Consider the following 10,519-nt stretch of genomic DNA (forward strand, 5'->3'; position numbering starts at 1 on the left):
TGGGTTGGATCGGGGGGTATATCTGACCACTCCCCAATTCTGCTGGAGATTCTTGGCCCTCATCGAAAGCCTAAGGCCCCATTCAAATTCAACCATTCGTGGCTACAGGACCAAGACTTCATGAAATTGGTCACAGATTTCTGGAAGGCACACTCTATCGACAGAGAAGCATCACTGGCAAAGGGGTTCTGTAAAAACCTTACTGAGCTGAAGCATCTTGTCATTAACTGGGCCAAGGAGAAAAACATCAAAGATACTGCCCAGCTCTCTCATATTGAAGCAGAGTTAAGCTCTCTCTTAGATGACCGGAATTTGGGATTTAACTCAGGAGCAGATAAGTCCCGATTGATTGAGCTGGAAAACCAGAAGACAAATATTCTCAGACTAAGGGAGGAATCTCTTAGATTGAGAAGTAGAGCAATCTGGCTGAAAGCAGGGGATGAAAACTCAAGGTTCTTTCATAATTATGCAAAGGGAAGGAAAGTGGCAAATACTATTTGGAATCTTCCTCTACCAGAAGGGGGCCTCGCAGACTCCTTCAACAAACTCTCCCAGCTTGGAACATCTCATTTCAGAAGCATTTACAGAAGCACACCAGGCACAAATTTGGCAGAGATCATTAATGTGGCTAATCATTTCCCTAGATTTGTAAACGAGGAGGACTCGGCTGATCTTACGGCTCCTGTCACTATGGAGGAACTGGAGAGCACTTTAAAATGGTTCAAAAAAGACAAGAGCCCTGGGCCGGATGGTTGGTCTATTGAATTCTATTTAGCCTTTTTTGACTTGCTGGGACAGGACCTCCTCAGGGTGGTAGAGGAAAGCAGAACATCTGGGTGTCTATATCATGCTATAAACTCTACGTTCATTGCCCTTATCCCTAAAACTGATTCCCCATCCTCGTTTGATGACTTTCGCCCCATATCCTTGTGTAATGTCCTTTACAAAATTATATCCAAAATCATTGCTAACCGGCTCAAACCCATCCTGTCTAAACACATTGCACCCCAGCAATTTGCCTTCCTTGAGAATAGACAGATCCATGAAGCCATTGGATCTGCCCAGGAAGCCCTTCATTCCATCTGGTCCAAGCACCTCAAATGTATCCTCCTAAAGATTGACCTCTCTAAAGCCTTCGATCGGGTCAGTTGGCTATATATTAAAATGCTTCTCATTCATCTGGGTTTCCCTCTCCCTCTCATCAACTGGATCATGGCATGTATCTCCACTCCCTCGTACAGTATTCTTATAAATGGATCTGCCTCCCATTTCTTTCATTCCGAAAGGGGTCTCCGACAAGGCTGCCCCCTATCTCCTCTATTATTCCTTTTGGTTATGGAAGGCCTGAGTCGCTTAATCATTTCTGCAAAAAGGGAAGGATCTCTCTGCGGGCTCAAGATCACGGATGAGTGTTACCTCACACACCTGTTGTTCGTGGATGACGTACTCATACTGTTGGATGGTAGCATCAGAGACTCATTGACATTTTCCAGCATCTTACAACTCTTCTCGAGGGCCACGGGCATGATTGTTAACCAAGCAAAATCCTCCATTACATTGGCTCGTACATCGGTAAATGAATCACACACTGCACAACAGGCCTTCCCTTATAATATCCATCCTATGGACAGAGGTCTTAAGTACCTGGGATTTTGGCTAAAGCCCTCGTGCCAAAGGATAGCCGACTGGGTCTGGCTAGTAACAAAGCTGGAAAAAAGACTCACCTGTTGGAGTCACCGATACCTCTCCAGGGCAGGACGATTAGTACTCATCAAAACAGTCCTGGAAGCAGCCCCGGTATTCTGGATGGCCCTTGCCTGGATACCAAGACACATACTTGCCCGCCTTCAGCAGTTATGCAACCGATATCTTTGGGCCGGAAGTCAAGATAAGCGTATATTTGCCTGGATAGGATGGCAGAAGATAGCTCTACCTAAAAAGTGGGGCGGGTGGGGATTAAAAGATCTCCCTTACTTCGCACAAGCATTGGCAGCGAAAATGAGCTGGGCGCTGTTAACTAGCCAAAATTTATGGTCCCGTCTTTCATATTACAAATATATTTGGCCCCTTGATATATTGGATTGGGTAAGACTCCCAATATGGAACAGAGCTAGTATATCATCAGTTTGGAAGGCATTACTTTTTTCATTACCCATGATCAGAGATAATTTGGTTTGGAGAATTAGAGACGGAACCCTGGCTCGGATAGGAATTGACCCGTGGATTGGCAGCGGAGGAAGGCATATTCTCCCTCAAGATCTGGTTGGATATCTACTCTCTCGTGACATCAAAGTGATTGCTCATATTGCTGACCATGACAATTCAGATATTTTTCACCAGGCCTGGAGGACGGCACAACAACTAAATCTGCCACATAGATGGCATCTGGAATGGCAGAGCTTCAGAGAGGCCCTGATCGAATCTCACATCAGAATAACAGAAGGCCCGGACGAACTCATTTGGAGCCAGGCCGAAAGCGGTATTTACACTCCTAAGGATGGCTATATATTCCTCATCAGACATAAAAAACCAGAGGACATCTCGATCTGGTGGCATAGCATATGGAAGCAGTCAGCATCACCTCGGGCAAAACTATTCTTCTGGTGTATTTTGAGGAATAGAGTACCCACAGGAGAGCATCTGATGCACAGAGCACAATATGGACCAACTTGGTGTGTTCTGTGCAAAGGAGCTACTGAATCCACAGAGCACCTTTTTATGCAATGCAGAACAATAAAAGAACTGTGGCTAGCGCTCAAAAACTCCATTTCTTTTGTGGGAACTTGGGAGGGTGCGGACCCGATTGAGGCTTGGGAAGCCTGGGAGCTGCGACACAAAGGAACAAAGAGTATCAACCTTCCAATCCTAGTAACCTGGCACACTTGGAAAGCTCGAAACCGCATTATATTCGATGACAAGCCGGTACACTGGCCCATGGTAGAGGCAGGGATTATTGCAGCATTTAGAGAGTTACCAGACCCCCGCCCCCTAAAATCCGCCATCCTCGCCCTCCTCCCTGCATTGATCCTCATACCCCATGGGCTTTTTTCGATGGGGCAGCAAACCAGCAGGGCTGTGGGGGCGGATTTATCATCCACAAAAATGAGCACCATATCTATAAAGTAAAAGCGGGCCTGGGAGTTGGAACGAACAATTATGCTGAACTCATTACTTTGCGGCATCTACTACATTTTGCTTTGAATCATCAATGCACTTGCATCAATATCTTCGGGGACTCAAAAATCATCATCAACTGGTTCAATGGCATATCAGATTGTCACACTCACACACTCAACATCTTATTAAATGAAGTATTAGAATACAAAGCAGCATTTAACAACATCACATGTTCTCATATTTACAGGGAACATAATGAAAGCGTTGATAAATTATCCAAGGAGGCCACGTTGATGGACAGAGGTGTATGGGAGATTACAGAGGTACATGGACAACATGAGTACAAGTACTTCCATCGACCATACATTGATATGAACTATCCAAGTGCAGACTATAATTTTATCTGGATGATAGTTTGTATACGACATCTTTGTTATTTTTTGTATCCACTATAGCATTTTTGGAACAGCATAAAAATACCTATGAGGCAATGTAACAGCTCCTCAATAGAAAAAACAGATTGCCCTGTGAGGTATATCTGTTTCAGCTGCTCATGTACAGACTCTCCTTTGTTACTAAAAGGATCAACTGTGTATAGTGAAACACAGCATATGCGCTAAGCATCTACAAATATGTAATTTTTCCATATAATGAAAAATTACGGATTTTCCCAGTGGAAAAAAACCATCTAAAGCTCCAAACCTTCAATATATTCTCAACAGCAAATGGAAATTATTATTCTAATTGTAAATTAGTTAGTAGTTTATTTTCCCACAAAAGCAACGAATAATTCACAACTACAAGTTTCACAAAATTGAATTATGTTGAAGATAAACTAGAAAATGAGAAAATAATGGTACATAAACACACAAACTTGACATGGTTATTTTTGGAATAAAATCCCCATAAAAACCTTCCTTCGAATCATTATCCATACCCATCTCTACATTTTCTTCCCTTCTCTGGCTCGAAATTGAATTTCCAAAGGAAATCAATCTCAAGTGTATATTCTCCATCTACCCATCGGGCTCCTATTATAATTTCTTCTTGGGACTCTTAATGGAAAAGATTAAAACATAATTGATGGCTGAGGTTATTTCTGGATTGATCCGTGTGACTTTCTACAGGATTAACACCTTTCTCAATTAAAATTGATTAATTAACAAATTTTCCTAAGATTAAAATTTGGAAATGTTTAAAAATAGGCTAATAACATAATTGAGACATTTCTAGGTGGAATTTCCATAAATAATTTACGAGATATGAAAAACTTGTGTGTTTTAGCCTCTCCACAAATTTTTGAGACTAGAACACTGATGATGCTACAAAAACTAACACGGATGAAATCCTATATATTTTATCTCATCATAAAAAATATTTGTGTGAAAAGGAAATGGATTATGAGACTTTATGAGCTTTTGCCTAGACAATCCCACCGCTGATAAAGTTGACTTATGATATTTATGAGCCTACAAGTAGCCTTATTGGCGAGTAAAAAATCAAACCTAGAGCTTCACTAGGATAAAACAATGTCATCCACAAAGAAAATACGTGTGATGGCTAATTCACTGGAAATTGTGGCACTCTTTAATTCATTGGCTTCAACCAAAAGTCAAGTTAATCCCTTTAAAAGTTTTGAAGAACTTTATGTAAGTATGCCTTGGACATTGAACCAATGAGAGATTGATTATTTTCATCATTCATTAAGCTGGGGAAAGAAAGTCCCAACAAGATTACGTTAGTAATGCTTGCTTGCTTTGGGAGGGGCTTGAAAATATTGCAAAAACTTAATTTACCTTGAATTTTTGCATTCTTTTATTTCTTTTAGGTGTAATTTTTCATAGCCATTTTTATAATAAATTTTGACATTTTCTCATATGTATACTTGAGTTGTGTATGTTTTTCATGTACCTTGAATTTTGATGTTCTTTTATTTCTCAAAATTTTGACATAAATTTCTCAAAATTACAATTTAATATCCAAAACTCATAAATAATCCAACACTGATAAATAATGAAATTAAAACTACATTTATATCCATGAAATCTATTTTGGAAAGAATCTAAATATCTATTAAACTTTGATAAAAAGACAGTAAGAATGGCAAACTATTTAACCCAAACCCATTTAAATAAAAGGATCTCTTATTGGAAATCATCAAGGCTTTGCAAATAATAAATGAATAATCTAAAACTAAAAAAATGTTGTTCTGAAATAATAAAATTACAAAAAGTACAATCAATATAAGCTTTGTTAACTATAGTATTAATGTATTACATTATAAGAACAAGACATCAAGTTAATTACTTAATTGACATTGAGAGTAAACATTAAACATTCTACAACATTTACGTTGAAACACCACACATTCTGCAACATTGAAGAAATAGATAGATACGCTGGACCTACACCGTACCTAAATGGATAGATACGCTGGACCTAGAGAAATAGATAGATACGCTGGACCTAACCTACACAGTACCTAAATAGATAGATACCCTGGACCTAGAGAAATAGATAGATACGCTGGACCTACATGGAAGAAATAGATAGCAACAATATCGCTATGAGACATATCAGTAAAACTGGTACGTTTCGTAGCGCATGACACAGTTGTAGTCACCTTGTTGAGCCCGAGCACCGATGGGAAAGCCACAAGCGTTCCAGATGCAATTGAAGAGGTTGGCAATGCAGGACGAGCACTGAGACGAACTGAGACTAGTATCGCAGATTCCTTGCCCGTACGCACCGGGAACGTCTGGGGGAAGGTTTGGAATGTAGTTTTCGTAATAATAAGCCGTTCTTCCGATGTAGTCCACTGATGGCACACCAGACGAAACTGTGTTTGCTTCCAGATCATGGATTATGTTCACCAGAGCAGTCCATAGATTACTGTTAGGTGGGCATGCTGCATGGTTACAGTCTGTAGAGATACCCGTCACACAGTCTTCATTCTGCGCGCCCACCACTGCGAGTAGTAACATGAGAGGTAAACCAAAGCTAAATGAGGATGAGCTGATCCTCATGGCTACCTCACCTCAATGAGTGAAATAATAACAATAATTTCAGATGCCGAATGTTATTATTGCGATGCGATACTTATCAATCCCTGGAGGACGTCCCCCTTTTATAGCCTCATGTTGTGTTGTGTTGGTAAGATAACATCCCTAATGTCAAAGATGAATGATTCATTCCATTCCTTTACTTTTTCTCATTTAATCTTATCCATATCCTCACTGGACCCATTTCAAAACACTATGAGTTTTTCATACCTATTTTAAAATATTTATGTATTTCTCATGCTGGACTATTTTATAATTCAAAAAACTATGCGTTTCTCACACCCATTTCAAAATATTGAAAAAAAATATGTATTTCCCATATGTGACCATTTTATAATTCAAAAGACTATGTGTTTCTCACACTTCACCATTTAGCAGTGATTCATATTTTAATTCATTAATTCTTAATTTATGATTGAAAATAAATGAACAAATTGGTGGAATGATGTAACTATCAATAATCATCAATCCATAATAAGCATGAAAAGCAAAAACATAACCACTATTAATGTCATTAAAATACTAATATTTTATTAATATTGTAAAAGTAAAAATATTATTTTTTATACACTTTAATATTGAAAAAAACATGAGCCAAGTATATACGGATTTTTTTTTTTAAATAATTACATCACAATATTAATTTTCCAAATATAACTTCTTATTATTATTTTCTAAAACTTTGATATTTATAATTTAATTGTTAGAAATCATCTAGCTTAAAAATAATTACATACATTAAATTTATCAAATATATGTCTAGAATAACTAAACTATTTAATTATGAATCTATCAAAATATAAATACTATTTTTATTGGAGAATTGTAAACTTAAACTACAATTTTCTTTTTTAATGTTTAAAGTGGATTTATTATTTTTCTTTTAGTAAAATAAAATAATTTATATTAAATATTTAAATTATCAATTATATTAAAATTATTTTTGATATTAATAATCTCAATCTATATCCCCCAATCGGGGTGACGAAGTGGGTAGTCAATGGAATAATGGATGTCAGGGGCCAGGAGGTGAGAGGACTGCCTACCACTGCCCACACGCTTATACCGCAGGGCGTGGTGGCATCCCGCATGTCTGCAACGACGTCAGAAGGGAGAAGTGGCATTTGGTATGCAGGTAAGAGAAGAGGTGGTAAGGACGGTTACGTAAGGTGGATAGGAAGGCAGGTAGGTAGGGCAAAGTATGAGAGGGAGCATAGAGAAGGAAGGATGGATAGATTGCAAGGTAGCAGGAGAACAAGAGTGGAGGACCAGCCATACTCCCATTCAGCAAGCAGGCATAGCAACCACGGGTACGTTAACTATTTTCTTTTTGTAATTAGTAAAGGAAAGTCTAGCATGCCGGGTGGGGGAAGAGAATTGTGCCCTGTCGGGAAGGAAATACCACGGGGAGAGATTATGTTGAGCAGAAACAGTGAGGAAGAGGGGCCCTTTAGCTCTGCGTCGCTGCTGGTCAGGCTTGAGGGCATAGAAGCTAATAGGGAGTGGTGCATTTTGCTCAGGGAAAAGGCTAGCGAGGCTAGAGAGGATTTTATCTAGGTGGAATGGAGGATTGAGGGTCCGGTGAAGTTCTTCAGGCTGAATTTCTGGGTAGATAGGGGGAGATATGGCAGCAGAGAAGAGCAAGCCTGGGAGGGGCAGCTGGGCAGGAAGCTAAGTAAGGAATGGGTGGCATGCAGAGGCGGTAGCACTGCGAGGGTAGGGAGTGGTGATGGCATGCAAGGCAGGGGGAGGGAGGAGAGTCTCAGCGCGAAGCTCCCTTTGCAAGCTTTACTGGGGTCGAACAGGGAATGGGTTAGCCTGAGGGACCTCAATGCAGGTGGCAACGACAGTGGAGGATTGACCGAGACCATGCTGGGTCTAACCGAGGGGTAGGATGAGTTGAGTAGGGAGAAGGTGAAGCCCACTCCTGTTTCATCTGAATGCCTGGGAGCAACGGAGTGCGGGCAAAGGGGAGTCAGTGACGGAGAACAAAACTCCACGAGGAAAATGACATTTGGACTGGTAATGGTTTTATTATCCTGACATTGAACTGTGATCACTATGAACAAGTAGTAGACAACTGCAACATGGTGCATCCAGCTAGAGGAAGAGGCCGCAGAGGACGAGGAAAATCTGGTCCTCATTCAAAGGACCCGAGAACCTCGGAACAGAGGAAAGGGAGAAGATCCATAGACAAGACTGTCAGGGAGGCAACGAAAGCATATAAGGAAGGAATAGATGAAACGATCCGCAAAACTATAAAAGAAATGGAGGACAAAATTATGGAAGAGGACTCCGAGGATGAAATGGAGGAATGGAAAGAACACATTCCAGATCCTGGGAACACCAGAGGGAGACTATCCCAATTCAAACAGACCTTGCATCTGTATTGGCTCATGAAAAGACTGGTAGGACAAGCAATGGAACAAGTGTCCATGGGGATGGATCTTATCATTAGAGACATGCTAGACTACAAAAAGGACTTGCAAACTATCCAGTTCCAGCTCTGTAAACAGGACATTAGATTGGATCGTATCCAATGACACATTCCATGCATTATCGAAATGACACCAGCACCTGGAGATTCAATTGAAGATCTAGCAACATGTGAGTTAGAACTGGAAGACCTCAAAGAATAGCTGAGCACAAGGACAGCTCGGGTTTTTTTGTTTCTTAGTGGCTAGCTTTCTTTTACATGCATGTTTATGGTATCTAAGACTATAGAGTAGTTCTTAAATAGTTATGTATACATTGCTTGGGTAGAAAGACTGATAACTTATCATTTTTGGATGGCTTACAATATGCATTGGTGGCCAACAGAATTGGTTTCCCACTGGGCAAGTTGAGGCCACCTATAAACTATATGTGGTTTCAGTTTGTTTATATATAAATAGAAAAGGATGATCTACTTGAGCTTACAAAAAAGAAAATAAAAAAAATTCAATCTATATAAATTCTATTTTAATGTTGGATTTAAAAATTAGAATTAATTATATATTTAGTAACTTATTTTCTTTCTATTAATAGTTGGCAGACATAGGTATAATCAAAACATCATAACCACTTGTATTTGCAATTATTTTTATCATAAAATTTTCATAAATAAGTTTTGATTTTCTTAAATAATTACTTTATTTAAATTCTATATTATACTACCCTTTAATTATTCTTACGGGGATTATTTCTATAAACTAATTTTTGCATAAGACGTAGGAACCAAGTAGCAATCATGCATATTGCACTTGTTTTAATGTGTATAGAAAACATAATATATTATTTTAATGATACCTAAAGGGGTATATTATGAAAAATTTTGTTGTATATTTTATACCTTGAAAATATGTATAGATATTTTATATGTAAGTTAATGAGATAAATGGATAAAAACTATAAGATTATTTTTCAAGAAAAATATCAGTTTTTATTAAAGAATTGTGAAGATTACATTTTGGATATGCACAATTGTGCATTAAAAAATGGGTTGTTTTGCAGTACAACCATCCACGAAAAGGAGAAAAATATCAAGCCTTTTAAAATCCCCATCATGTCCTATCAAGTCGATCAATACATATCCTAAGCCTAAATACATAGCACAAAATACCATAAGCTACCAATCATCCAACAATTATATCTCGGAGAAAAAAACATAAACAAATTTGAATATGTTATCTTCATTCATGTATGATCTCTAGTTGCATGACTTATATGAAAGGCCTATGATACCACTCATATAAAGTATCATATAAATGCTCCATGATCTTCTAAGGGCCTAGATTATGCTGAGCACCACTTTAGAGATAGTATCTATAATAGTGTTCCTTCCATTTTAGATGTGACAATAAGAAATATGATGAGAACCATGTTTCCTTTGTAAGATATCTTCAATAATAGGTATCATTTTATGTCTCTCTGTGACATACCTCCTTGACCCAACCTAACAATCACCCAATATGCTCCCATTACTAAATTTAAGTTTGATTAAATTTAGTTTTAGTAGTTGTCACATGCATAATTATTTAATTATCTCATAAACAAAGACAACACATGCAATTATACCCATAATATTAAAGATTCTACAACATAAAGAGTAAGGAGTCAACATACATACCATATCATGAAATTGAATAAGATCATAGTAATGCAATGAATCTCACTGGGAAAATCAAGATCCACCACCTAACCTAGAATTGACTTCCTCCAGTTCATCCCCGAGCTGAGAGTTCTTGCCATGGATCAACTGCCTCTTGTTGATCTCATCAATGGATATTTAATTCCCTCTTTCATGATATGGTTTCCTTTAGCAACGTCCCAATTTTATGGATATTTTTATCTATTTTCCT

The 10,519-nt window shown here is 38.4% G+C and overlaps 1 pseudogene; it reads right to left on the bottom strand.

Moving 5' to 3' along the window:
- Positions 1 to 5,693: 5,693 nt before the first annotated feature.
- Positions 5,694 to 6,143, bottom strand: LOC149265480 (antifungal protein ginkbilobin-like protein pseudogene; annotated as a pseudogene).
- Positions 6,144 to 10,519: the final 4,376 nt, after the last annotated feature.

Source organism: Pinus tabuliformis, chromosome 6, assembly GCF_031772625.1.
Source record: "Pinus tabuliformis cultivar Carrire ecotype Pingquan chromosome 6, CPIR1, whole genome shotgun sequence".
Classification (NCBI taxonomy): domain Eukaryota; kingdom Viridiplantae; phylum Streptophyta; class Pinopsida; order Pinales; family Pinaceae; genus Pinus; species Pinus tabuliformis.